The sequence below is a fragment of the Suricata suricatta genome, chromosome 1, assembly GCF_006229205.1.
Source record: "Suricata suricatta isolate VVHF042 chromosome 1, meerkat_22Aug2017_6uvM2_HiC, whole genome shotgun sequence".
Lineage (NCBI taxonomy): Eukaryota > Metazoa > Chordata > Mammalia > Carnivora > Herpestidae > Suricata > Suricata suricatta.
In genome coordinates this window covers 161,425,034-161,438,744 of record NC_043700.1, presented here as the reverse complement: position 1 = coordinate 161,438,744, position 13,711 = coordinate 161,425,034, and the positions used below count along the sequence as shown (strand labels likewise).

Genomic DNA, 13,711 nt, shown 5'->3' with positions numbered 1-13,711 from the left:
CCTTTCTAAAATAAATGGATCTCCCCCCCCCCCCCGGAAGACTCTAATCAGTGTTATTTTTAAACTCTTGTTCCTTTAACCTTCCCCAATTCCAATATCTACTCACTGTTCAGGGACTTTTATGACCAAAATTATGAGACGCCCCATGGGCTCCTGGGGGCTGATTACTAGCATCTGGACAATGCTGTGGAACTTCCTCCCACACCAGGAAAACTGATTAAAACCAGAGCAGAAAGCCCCTGTCTTGGGAGCCCGTGTCACATCCTGCCCGTCCTGGGTACTGAGGCCCACTTGACCGCTAATGACCTCGAGCACGGCTCTCAGACTCCTGGTCTTAACTCACATTCCACACGCTTACTCACACCACAGCCGAGTGCAGGACCTCTGCTCTGTCCCCCACCCCCACCAACTGTGCCCAAGGATGCTCTCCAGTAACGTGGGGTCTCTAGGCCAGTGCTTTCCACACTCGGAGCTGAGGCCTCCTCATTCATGGATGTCGAAAACCAATGTAATGGGTCCTCGCCGGCCCTTTTTCCGCCACGGTAAAAAGCTGTCCTTCATGTCAACATCCAGCAGCCTCCCTGCATTCAACTGTTTTTACTACCTCCCTCTGGAATACCACACAGACAATCTACCGCTGGCTGCAGCCGGTTCTGAGGTGCCAGGAAGGTAAACATATTAGTCTAGAAAGATATTTATGATACTTTGTTGAGTAAACACCATGTATAACCTTATCCCATTTTCAGTAAATAACCAGAAGATAAATATATTGCGAGAGAATATTTGACATACAGAGGGGTAGTCAACAAAATGCATAAAACGATTAATCTCTTGGTATGTGGAGGTGTAAGAGCTTACTTTCTCTCAAATTTTTCTATATTAAACATGTATTACTTGTATGATTTAAAAGTGTCATTACCATTACTGTATTTATTACTGTTATTCTTTCTATATGAAGTGCTCTCCTAAGGCCTCTATGTCATTTGTGGCTACTGAGTTTAATTGGGTAAGAGAGCAGACAGAGACAGAGGTCGGCATTCTTTGCTGCTGAATCTTTTAGGTCTTTAAGACCTGTATTTATCAGAAGCCCTAGTGTGGAGGACAGGTGAGTGGACACCACCTAAACAAATGATCACCAGGTCACTAGACAACCTCAGTGGAGGTTGGGGTCAAGTGCAGGCGAGGTGCGGTAGAGGAGAGAAAACCTAAGCTCAAACTGCCCCTCTGCTCCAACAAGTTACTTTTCTGTTGCAAGCCTCAGTTTTCTTATGTGTGAAATGGGGATAAAACAATGAATCTTTAAAAGTCTATCCAGTTGCAAATGAGATAACTTCTAGTAAATTCAAGACACAGTGTGTGGCACGAAGTAGTGCCTCAAACAAAACCAATGCCTTTCAGAGCACCTGGGGGGCTCAGTCAGTCAAGCATCCGACTCTTGATTTTGGCTTAGATCATGACCTCAGGGTTCATGAGACGGAGCCCTGTGTCAGGCTCTGCACTCAAAGCATGGAGACTGCTAGGGATTCTCTCTCTCTGCTTCTCCCCGCCCCCTTCAAAATAAAGAAACTTAAAAAACAAAACAAACCGATGACGTTCGTCAATAACACCAAGGAAGTCGAGAAGGGAAGGCCAAAGGATATTATTTTATGTGCCTGTCACTGTTTAAACTTTGTAAACAGAAATTTCATAAGTGCAGCAAAGGAGGAAACAGTTACCCTCTCAGAGAGGGAAAGGAAGGAGGAAGGAGAGCCAGGGCTGGGTGGGCAGCACGTGGTGCAGTATACGGACCACCCCACGGCCCTAGCCACCCCGCCACAGCCCTCAGAACTCCGCAGAATGCTTCCTGGGGCTTCCCGCGGACAATCATCGGGTCCCAGCCCAAACCCAAAGTGATGCTACAAACATCTGAGGATCTACCATAGATAAAGCACTGTCCTCCCACGCAGAGAAGACGAGGGAAGTGAAACGAGTTTAGGGTCAACATTCAGACAAAGTAGGTTAAGAGTCTAAAATATAAAGAGCCATTTGGGACACAAGCTTCAGGAGGGAGATTTCAGAGCTACCTGGGCGCGTGCTACTATCTGGGAAACCAGGCAAGAGTCCTGAGAATGAAGGCAACTCCGCTACACCCTAAAGCCACAGCCGAGCTGCAGCAGGTGGTCAGAAGATGGATCTGCATTCCAGAGAGGGGACAGCGGGAGCCACGGCACAAGGACCCGAAGGCCACAGTGTGTCCCGGCGGGAGGAGCCCACGTAGGCTAGTGTAAGATATCTGCTGAGGAGCGATCCTACCGACAAGAACAACTATTATTAACCATGAGTCAGGGGCACTAAAATAAAGGGCAGTGAAAGAAAACGTGGAGGACTCAAATGTCAGGGTGACCTTCTAGACTCGTGGGGATGCATGAAATATTCGAGGCAGGGATGCCATTAGATGAGTTTGGCTGAATGTGGGAGTCAGATTTGCAGGGAGAGAGACTGCAGGCCAGAGGTGGGGAGACGATGGCCGCGGTCCAGATCCTGACAGCTAGAGCTGGAGCAGCCGAAGGCAGTCAGGGGTCGGCTAGGTGCAGACACAAACAAACAAGGATGCAATCTTATTAGCCAGCCCAGGGATGGTTTTCCAACACTGGCCTCAACACAGCACTAATATGTGCATCAAGAGAGTAGGGAGATCACCTCTAGCTACTGACTTCTTATTTTGGTGTTCACTGGATTCCATTCCACATTCTGCTAAAGAACAGCATCCTATCCTGAAAGAAGCTGCCGCTGAAAGGGAAAATAAGGATCCCAAGACAGAAAAAAAGAAAATCTAAGACTCCAATTTGCCATCTGAGCCTCAAAAATCGTTCAGAGCGCAGCCCTGTATACGATCAACCTTGGACTGCTGGTTCTGACCACACTTCATGACAGAATTATAAACTCTGTAGAGAATTTCTTTTCCCCTGATATATTTTCTCTTCCTCCAGGGAACAGTGTGGCCCTGTTCAGATCTCGTACTGGTCCAGAAGCCCTAGGTCATCTTAACTTTCTTGCTTCAGGTGACAGGAGACAGAGCAGCTGAGGTTAATGTTTCCTACCACTCAGGGTGGCCACTAAAGAAGGTCAGCTGGAGGTTCAACAAGCAAATCTTACTTCACCATCAGGAGAAGGGAGGCACAAGGAGGGAGGAAGGGGGAACGGAAAGCCCGCCACATAAAACATGCGATGGTTATTTAACATACTGAGCTAAGGGGTCAACCACACTGTAAGAAGCAGACAAAAAGCACTACATTCTAGTTCAAGGAACCATCTTGTGCGCCCACCACAAAACGCAGCCCCTCACCTTCCTTCCCACCAAGAAAAAGCACCAGGCACAGCAGAGGCCTCTGGGAGAGGCTAGCACGTCCCTGGCACCCAGGAAGGGTAAAAACAAGGACACTTTTTCTTGCTAGAGAGTTCTCACTAAGACATCAAGTGAAGAAGAAACGCTTCAACCACTTGACAGCCCACTCTCTGAAGCTCAAAGCCCCCTTGGAAAGCCCTGAAGAGGCGCGAAGAATCACTCACGAAGATGGTGAACGATGGGCTGATCCAGATACTTAATTTTCCAAGTAAATTTATAAACTTCTTCCACCCTGAGAACCCGGAGACCTTTCCAAATTTTAACCATTTTGAAAGAGAATTTCTTCAAAATATATTAGATCAAACCACATAAAACTAGCATTTTTGTAGGTTAAAAAATGACAGGTTCACATGTTCCCATCACCGTACACGTCTTCCAGCTTCTTCCACAGCAGGAATAGGGAAATTTTTCTCAACAGGACAGATCACAGATATTCTAGGCTCTGAGGGCCAAGAGGCAAAGTAGATGATATAGGTGCTTACATAACTCTTTAAAAATATAAAAACTATCGATAGGTCCTACAAAACCAGGCGTGGGCTGGATTTGGCCCATGGGCCAGTTTGCTGACCTCTGTCTTCCAGTGTGCAAGGGTAAACTTTTTCTGGTGTTCACTATGAAAACTGCTAGTTTCAGGGTAACGGAGTAATGCCGGTGGAGGATACTAAAGGATCTGTGTACAAGCTGTCTACCCCTCCCCGCCCCCCGCCACGGGCTGCGGTCGTCGGTGGTTGGTCTGAATCTCCCCTCTGTTCCCAGTTCTCCCTTCTGCTGCCGCTTCTAACAACCTGCTCATTTTAGAAGCAATTGTCTGGGTGAGGGTTGGAGGGCAGTTCTAACTTCTCTGAAGAAAGACATGGGAGATGTACAAGGAAATGGGTCTTGATCGGAATAACATAACTAGGAAAAGAATACGGGAGCAAAGGCACTCGGGGAATTACTCCAAGCACACCCCTGGTTCGAAGCCAAAATTCCAGGGGTCCAAAGGAAGCGACAAAAGCAAATGACTATCTAAACAGATGGCCCGGCCCGAACCTAAAAGTCTAAATGGGGCAAAAAGTAAGTTTCAGACAAACTGTCCTTTATAGAAATAGGAGAGATTGTTAAAGGGGCAATAATAATTTTTCTTCTAAATTAATCTGGGATAGAGACACACAGGAAAAGGCCACATGGCTAGCCATTTATGAAAGACTATAATTGACAAAACAAGTTTTGTGAAACACTGAAAGTCATCACTGAGGGAATCAGGAGTTTTCTCCTCTGGAGAATGAATGCTAACAAATAAACAGTCAGGGGCCCTCTCCTTAACGTGGATTCCACACTGACACACCCAGAGGACTTCCCTTCTGGGTCCAGGACTTTTTTTATTTAAAAGAATTGTAAAAATCAGTGGGAAATGATTTTAATTTATGGCACTGCTACTATTTCAAATGTTACATATTATGATAAAAAGGAAAACTTAAAAAAAAAAACCCTATCTATGAGCAGATGCATTGAAACTGAAGAGAGAGATTACTGATACACACTTCTGGCCTGATATGGCCATTGGATTAGAAAAAGCCTAATTTAAATAACATTTCTCATCATTCAATATTAAAAACGTACCCTAGAGCAATCCATCCTCCTGCATTTCTAAACACTCTCATTTAAACGTTACAAACCTTTACAGCAATCCTCTACAAGGAAAGTTAAAGGACAAAAGAAGAGGGACCGATCCCATACGTACATGAGCTGCCTGGGTGACAGTGAGCCTCCGGGTACCGTCTGCCCATAGCGACTGGTCAGCACATCAGCAGGGGCCTCAGCAGTTTCCAAGTACTCAGGAAAGACTGAGATGGTTCGCTGTGGTGGGGGTGGGGGTAGGGGAGGAGACAAGAAAAAAAAAAGTAGAAACAAAACAGATTTAGGATAATGACTGCATTTTTTTTTCATTAAAATGCTAATGATGACCACAGATTTCCAGCTAACCACGTTTATGAATTATTCATAGTCACATGCGAGCTGAAGTCTCCCTGTCACTGCAGGCAGGCCCAGCGCTGAGGTTAGCATGTGGCCTCTGCAGTAAGTGCGACAGGAGCGCTGGTCACTGCAAGTCTACTCTTCAGGGCTGGCCCTCACCGCCCTCTTCAGAAGACCAGAACCCCTGCCCCCATTTCGTCAGTGTTCCCCTCACTCTTCCTCAAAGTGAAGGAGCAACTCGGCCTGGTGCTCTGTTGTGACATCCGAACTAATATCCTGTAAAAACTATAAAAGCTTGAAAAAAAAAAAGAAATTTGCTGTGACATCAGATTATTTTAAGAAAACTTTCCATTAAGGTATTACATAAATACAGAAAGAGTACACATCCTGTTAAGTAAACAGCTCAATAAACTTTCCTAAACTGAACACACCAGCCTAAAGCCTAGAACATTATCCGCACCCAAAAGCCCCCTTCATGTGCCCTCCTAACGGCAACTATTATGCGAAGACTACTTCCGCTCCTTTTTAGAGACATCACATTAATTTGTGTTATTAATTTCTCGTTTAAAAAACAAATGCTGAACACTCCTGTACGCCAAGCCTGTGCCAGACACTGAAATCCATAACCCTCTGATATTAGAAGAATATTAGAATTAGAGGAATAAAGACAAATCTCGTTACAGCAAGGTTGTAGGTAAGAACATTGGGATGTTGTAGGCAATATGACAATAATGCTACAGATAAAATAGCCGGGAGGGCTCTTTACGTGTAAATTGTTTGACAAGCTAGATCTTGAAAATCTTGGTTCCTGACTCATGCTGCCCTCCAAAATTGAAACAGCCCAACCTTGTTTTAAGGTAAATAAACATATACACCAGTACCTACATATCAGGGTGGATAGGGGCATTTGTGAGGTGAGCACACCAACAGTAGAGCTTAGGAGTATGAAAAGTATCTGGGAAGTAAAACATCCGGAAGAATGCTCTTCTTAAAATTATCTTTGGCTTGGGGTGCCAACCTTTCCAAAGGTTTACGTAAGTTTCATTCAGTGAGAGCAGTATCCACCGTCTCACAAGGCTTCAGAAGATGCTTCAATTTAAAGACCCCTCCTAGCATGACTAGGTGAATGAAAATGAAGAGTCCAACATTTGAGAATAAAGACAGGAGAAGGAGCAGAGTTGGCCACAGCTCCTGCCTCTGAGATTGCCTAATGTAATGCCTCTTCAGACACCAGCAACATCATCCCCCTTAGGCTCCTGCACCTTCCGCCTCAGGTTCTGGCAAATCTGCAAGTGGGGAAAGTTCTTGGAAAGCACTCGAATAAATACAAAACAGGTTCATTAGAAAGTCTACTGCAACGGAAAACACCTTGAGGAGTAGATGTTATGTTCTCCAGGCAGACTTGGTGATATCAGAAGTAGTGAGGCTTCCAGAGCTTGTCTATTCTGTTACCATAAACATCTCCAGGCCCTCTTTGGAAGATGGCCGAATTTCAGGATTCTAGATAAACATGTCACCATGGTTAAGTCAGCCAGGATGAACATGGTTCCAAAGCCATCAGAAACCTACCTACTAACTGGGCCATCCCTCTGCATCCCCAGGGCATAGGACACATAGCAAGCAGTCAACAAACATGGAATAAATCGACAAGCCAATATGTAAGTGAAGACCTCTCACAACTAACAGGTAAGGAGGCCAATTAAATGGTGAGAAGAGAAATAAATAGTCTTTTCTTTCTTTCCTCAACCTAATTGACTCGAAGCCAAGCTGCAAATCAGACTCAACTGCGTTTACTCTCCTCCTCACGGAAGAAAATCTTTATGAACTCATAAATACATATTGCGCGTTAAGTAAGAGAATTCAGGAATAATGAAAGTATGAAAAAACAGGATGCCTCACAAATGGGAAAATAGGTAGGTGCAAACATTTTGAGCATACAAAGGAACAGAAATTGCCCACTTTACATCTGTCTGCCTTCTTTGTCGTGCCTGGCGTGAAGGCCAGGACTTCATTACTCTAACAGCGTGGCACCTCTCCTCCCAGAAGCTCATTCACACAGCAGCCTACTCAGGTTCAACCTACTGGGGCAACAGATAGTAATGAGATAATCAAGCCTGGCTTCCTTGAAAAACCCAGAAAATTCACTCATTACAGGTCTATGTGTTTGCCCTAATATATATTTATAGTATTCATCACTTCACTTCTTTTACAACACATAAGTTCTGTGCTATCACGGATCCTACTGAACACATTTTACACATTACACGGCAGCACACGGCCGTACAGTCTGGAAATAACTTTAATGATAAAATTTCCAAAAGTGAGGAAGTGTGGGCTGTTGCTATTTTTTGTATTGTTTGTTTGCTTTTTTTTGTAGGTATTATGGGACATTTTTCTGACTGTAAAAAAATAACTCAGTCCTGAAAACAGCAAATCTGTTTCTACCCAGCTGATCAGCAATATCCCAAGAAGGTTAACAAATCTTTGAGACCACCGTCCTTTTTCTTATTTTTGATTAAGAATACTAAGAAACCAAGAGGAACAGTGCAGTATTCACTTGACTGCAGGCCATCGAGGGGAGGAGAGGGCTATTTATGCCAGTCCACAAAATGTTTACTGTGCAACTTTTTAATTACTATATTTATGATACTATCCATAATATATTCACTAACACAAATGCTCTACAAGGCCATTAATCCTCAACAAATACATTAATGCTTCCCTCCTCTCCTAAAAACCCTTATTATGCTGATGTGAGGCAAAAATGCCAAGAATTCTCTCCAAAATAAACATTTCATGTCAACAACCACTTGCTCCACTGTCTCCCTTTTTAACTATTTTATGATATTGTAATATCTCTACTTAGGTATTTGCTGCTGTTGACCTAAAAGACAAATTTGTAAACAAAATGTTTTAAAAAAAAAAGGCTCTGTTTAATGAACCATTTTTTGATATGAATGCTGGAGCAAGCTACTAAAAAAAATTGGTTATGCTCCTCAAAAATAATATATTCTGCAACCCATTATAATTCTCTGCCTCACTATGCTGTTATAATACCATATCATTTCTCCTTTTTAGAAACCACATGGAGTAAGAAGATACTGAGAATGATCAAGATTTTTGTAACAGTTGAAGGACTGACTACCCATCTAAGTACTAAAATGGTTTAATTTCAACTGTACTGGATTAACTTTCTGTTCTAAAATGTAATGCCTTCTCTGACATCCAGAATATAATTAATCTTTGGTGACAATATGACTACCAATTATCTCGCTCCGTCGGAACACGAAAACGCTGAAGGAAGGAGCTGGCTCAGGGGATACGAGGCAGAGGGTGGGTGAGTTCCCACCCCGTGACCTAAGCTGGCAGCGACGGCGTTCCTCCCAAGGCCAACAGGACACTCTGAGAATCAAAAGTAAGAGACTGCTGAGGTTCAAACAGCGAGGAAAGCACAGGTATAAGAACACCCTGGGGAACTCAAGGTGAAATCCAAGTTCCAGATCCAGGTCTAGAGCCAAGCAGAGTCAGGATCCTAGTGGAAGATGAGTCGGTGGAATAGAACAGGGCAGAAGACTGGCTTTGTGTGCGCGGCTGGTGCCGGGAACAGACCTGCCTATAAAGGCCAGCGCCGGGATAAGCTTCGGAGGCACAGGGGCCGCCTGCTCTTCTACTCAAAGGCCACTGACTGCTCGCTCTGGGAGACACTATGTCTGCCTTTCATAGTTTGATTATCTCCTTGCCCTTAAGAGGCGAGTCTCATTGAGGTCAGAGTAGGAAACTTTCTCTTTCTCCGGTCAGCTATGATTTTGGAAACCAAATAAAATTTAGAAGAGAATGAAACTTAAAATGCCAAACTCCAGATAAGGTGTGCAGGGCACAGTGCACAGCCTCTGAACCCGTACTTGGGCAGCTGAGACGTCTTCTTTGTTTATTCCTAGGTTCTTACATAATGCAAATAGTAGGGCTCATTTGAAGTCAGTTAGTCCAAACACAGCCAGGCCTAAAACATGCTCTGGGGGTGATATCTGTAAATTGACCAGTTATTTAACAAGGACTTCTTCAAGAGAGATCCAATAAACCACAGGGTATTTATTATTGTTCTGAGGTGAAGCATCGGTGGGGATGTGGGAATAAACTCCAGGTTGGATGAATGAGGGCTTTGCCCCTGGAGAATTAAGTGGTTGGGGGCAAGTCGATTACCCTTCTGTGCCTCATCTGTAAAATGGGTTAATGATACCTACCTTGTAAAGGTGTGAGTAAGAACAAAATGCACAGCTCAGATGATATCAACAAATGTAAATTAAACCTTAATTAAGTGGAAGCACCGCACAAAGCCCCTGTGACACACGGATCTTTATTTAGAGCTGAGAAAGTCAGCTGCCTCGTGGTTTCCACCCAATTCTCACCGACTCATAAGATTCCTTCCCCAAACTATTTTCAGCAAAACTTTTGGTTTGTGAAATGTTTTAAACTTAACTGCTTAAATAAGAAGTATATGCCTGAATCCCCTGCATTTTCAGATTAAAAAAAAAAAAAAAACTAGAACGTAACCCCCTCCCCCACTATGATATTCTCAATATGTTTCTTTCTGAACTTTTTCTCATCCAAATTAGTTCTTTTCTCTTTTTCCCATTTTTTTCTTTTTTTGGATGTTTTTGGATCTTTTTTCTCTCTTTAAGTTGAGGCTTACAGCAACTAACTAACACCTTTATGTTATTTAGAAGTTTATGAGGCACTTTTCAAATACATTATCACCCTCAAATTACTTCTAGTAATTTGTCCCACTTTCCAAAACACAGGCAAAACTTTGTAAAATCAGCAAAGAAGCAATTTTTATCTTTCCAAATGCCAACACATTAATACACATATCTTGCAGAATTGTCTAAAGCAAGTCAGACTATATACAGTATACCTAACTCCTAACACATCCAATTCTTCTTGCAAATGATTTTTTTTTTCTCCACGGTGATGGTCTTTTGAAGTTAATATATAGCAAGAATTGTGTAAATGTACTGACATCTTAAAATAAGACCGGTGAAACCCTTTAGAAATCGTCAAAAATAATAAATGAAAAATAAAAGAAAGAAGAGGGGAAAATGTGGAAAGAACAAAATCCTTGTTTCAGCTTTCAGTAAAATTTCCACTACCTATCTTATCAGAGCTATTTTTCTCCAAGCTCTGAATTAAATAATCTGATTCTTAGATCTGTGAAAACCACAAAGGATGTGCCCATCTCATTAAAAAAGATGATCTTTTGAGTTATGATAATGAGAAAGAGCATCTATTTTTGGTTTTTAAGGACAGAAGCATTTCCTGCTTGTTGCTCAAAGGCAGGGACATGTCTAGTAAGCTTTGGTGCGAAACAGATGCCGAGCGCTCTTTACCCATCGTGATGAAAACGAGAACCTTCTAACAGAATGTTTCCTCTCTGAACCTCTATAAACTCTCAGTCTTGATATGTCAACAAAGAACATGGGGTACTTGAAACAGAAAAATATTAATTCTATCATGTGAAGGTAAACATTATTTTGTTTTTTGAAAAAAGATCCTGTAAACTCTAGATAAAGAATCAGATCAGATTCCTCTAGATTCATTCAAATCATGCAGGACACAAAACCTTTAAAATTTGAATTAGCTTCCTCTGTGCTTTACAATGACTGACTAGACCCATTATAATTTTACAATAATCTTTGCTATACCTTAATAACACACTAAACATTGTTAGAAATCACCTGCTACTGTTAAAATGGAAGTACTATTTAAAGAAAAAGTTGAAAGAGAGATTATATATGGTCCTGATTCTGCTGTGGCGTTAATATGATCAAGAATGTAAGCTTTGGCACATTAAAAACCCTTCCACATTTTACAAGAGGGAGTGATTTATCCTAGAAATGGAGAAGATGTCATGGTCTGATGTTGTTCTATACAATCTATAGAGGTAACTCATAAATACACAGTGTCCTGCATAACACAAGTGAGACCACATAGAAAAGAATATTTTTCCACCTTGGACACAACTCAAGTCAAACTCATACGAAATCTAGGAAAGACTGAACCAAGTGAGATTAAGGCCCTGGAAAAGCATAGAAGGTGGAAGTCATTTCTTTGTAATGTTGAAATTGTATTTATTCTTGTGACTGGGTTTGAGGTCACAGAATTTACACTTTAGAGATAACTAACCCTTTTTCCTTTTATGTACTCAAGTCAAGAAAGGGTGATACCTGGTTCATTTTGAAAAGGAGAGTAACCATTTTGGGGTGAAACTTAAAAGTATAATAAATGGAATCCATCCTAGAATAACCAAATAAACTTTTCTTTAATGGGCCAGACAACCACGAATCCAAATTGAAAGGCGAAATCTCAAAAGTTCACTAGTAGGTGTTTTCAGTTGAATGTGGTAGATTACAATCCTGTGCTCAACTCTTCCCTCTAAAACGCCACTAGCTGACACTTAGCAAGAGGCAGCGGTACACTCACAACAAGAAAACGAATGGAAGAGAAGAAACTTGATGGGGAAAAAATTTGGAAAATAGAAATCAGAGAGGCCAATGATAAGTAAATTGGCAACGCAAGGACAGGCAAAGCTTAAATGTCAACAGACAGAGCTGTCAGGAAGAAGTATGCCAATACGGGGCATCGAACCTTAGGAAAGTGCAAATTCAGGGACAGTCACATCAAAGTCCAAGCTGGATGGGGAGGGCAGTGTGGAGATGCCACTGAAAACCAGAGGACTGCTTGCAAGACGTTTTAAGGAGCAGACTTCCAGATCCTTCGTCTCCCATGAAGCCTGTTGACTATCTCTCCCTCCATCCCAGGTTTGCTCTTTCCAAAGGTTAAAGCCGAGAAGGTCTAGACTCAGGGACACTAGGAAGAGTGACCCAGTACAGGCATCACACTGAAAGAGAGGACTGAGTCACAGTAGACACTCTGAATGCAGAGATCCACAGCCCCTTCCCTTGCTGGGTTCCTACAGCACTGGCCACATAGAAATTAGAAGACTCTTCTGGAGAAATGAACCAGCCCAAGAAAAGAGATCTACTGTTACTAAAACTACAGAAAAGGGTCTTTTGCAAAGAAAAAAGTCATTCAATAGTAAGGCCGCCAGGTGACGAGAGAGAGCGAGCTTGTCAACTTGCTCATGCACAGAGCTTCCAATCAGTTTTCAGCGTCTCCACATATACTGAATGGACAGTGATGAAGAATCAGACATGACAAATAGAAACTTTAAAAGAAAACAGAGTCAGTCCTAGAAACTTTGCAAACTTTATATATACATTATTAACTCCAAGGGATAAAAGATACTGTATCAACAAAGCAAAAAAGAATAGGATGCTATAAAAACAGAAATATTGAGAGAACAGGAAACAATTCTTAAAAATTAATATTATGATCATAGATATTTAAAAAATCCATAGAATGGTTAGAAAATAATAAAGGTATATGTTCCCCCAAGAGAAGAAGAAAAATACATAAAAATAGGTCAAAAAATTTTTTAACATTAAACTGAAAGAAAAATACAAAAGTCCCAGCATTTGATAAGTAAGAGTTCCAGAAAAGAGAGAACACAAAAAACACTGGGAAGAAAATTATCTTCCACCCCCCGCCACAAAATCTTCACAATAAATGAAAAAAGTTACAAAAGCAAAGCACAGTATGACGGCTTCTCAGAAAGATGGAAAGAAAAGACTCTAACAAAAGCTTCCTCCCTCCCTTCAAAAAAGTCACATATAAAATAACCAGAATCAGAAAAGCATCCAACAATTCAGTAATAAAACTGGAAGCAGACAAAATGGAATGAGGCCTCCAAAACTCTCAGGGAAAATAATTTCCAACTTTAAATTCTATATCAACCGTGTGTGAGGAGAGACTAAATGATATTTCCACACATGCCAGATCTCAAAATAAAAAAAAAGTACATCATACACACTCTTTCTCAAGAAGCAACTGAGCAATGTGCCTCCCCCAAAGACATACAAAAGCAAGAGAGGTATCACCCATCTAGGTCAATTGAGAATTCCCAACATGATAGTAAAGGAAAATTCCAGGCCAACTGCTGTGCTTAAGGTCTCCAGAGTAAACAGTCCAGAATGGAGCACATGCAGAAGGTTCTGGAAAAAAATGTCACACACACATATGTGCACGTATAAGAACCGAGAGACAAAAGCTGTTGTGTTTGATCTTATATGAGGATTTGGGGATGAATAAGTGAATCAAAAACAGGAACTTTAGTATGCTGCACAAGAATATAAAATCATAGTACACTGAATAGTTTAGCTGTGAAAAATATTTACAGTAAAAACACTCCTTAACTTCCTTCATAGGAATTCAATGTTTAAAGTGCAAAATTAAAAAAAATATTAATATAAACAT

At 41.8% G+C, this 13,711-nt stretch overlaps 1 protein-coding gene across 8 annotated transcripts in view; it reads right to left on the bottom strand.

Annotated features, from left to right (window-relative positions):
* Positions 1–13,711, bottom strand: part of APBB2 (amyloid beta precursor protein binding family B member 2) — a 381,984-nt gene that overhangs the window by 235,874 nt on the left and 132,399 nt on the right. For all 8 annotated transcript variants that reach the window (XM_029946674.1, XM_029946692.1, XM_029946683.1 and 5 more), the window contains exon 4: positions 5,109–5,224. The gene's annotated coding sequence lies outside the window, so the exon portion shown is untranslated. The remainder of the gene's footprint in view (positions 1–5,108; positions 5,225–13,711) is intronic.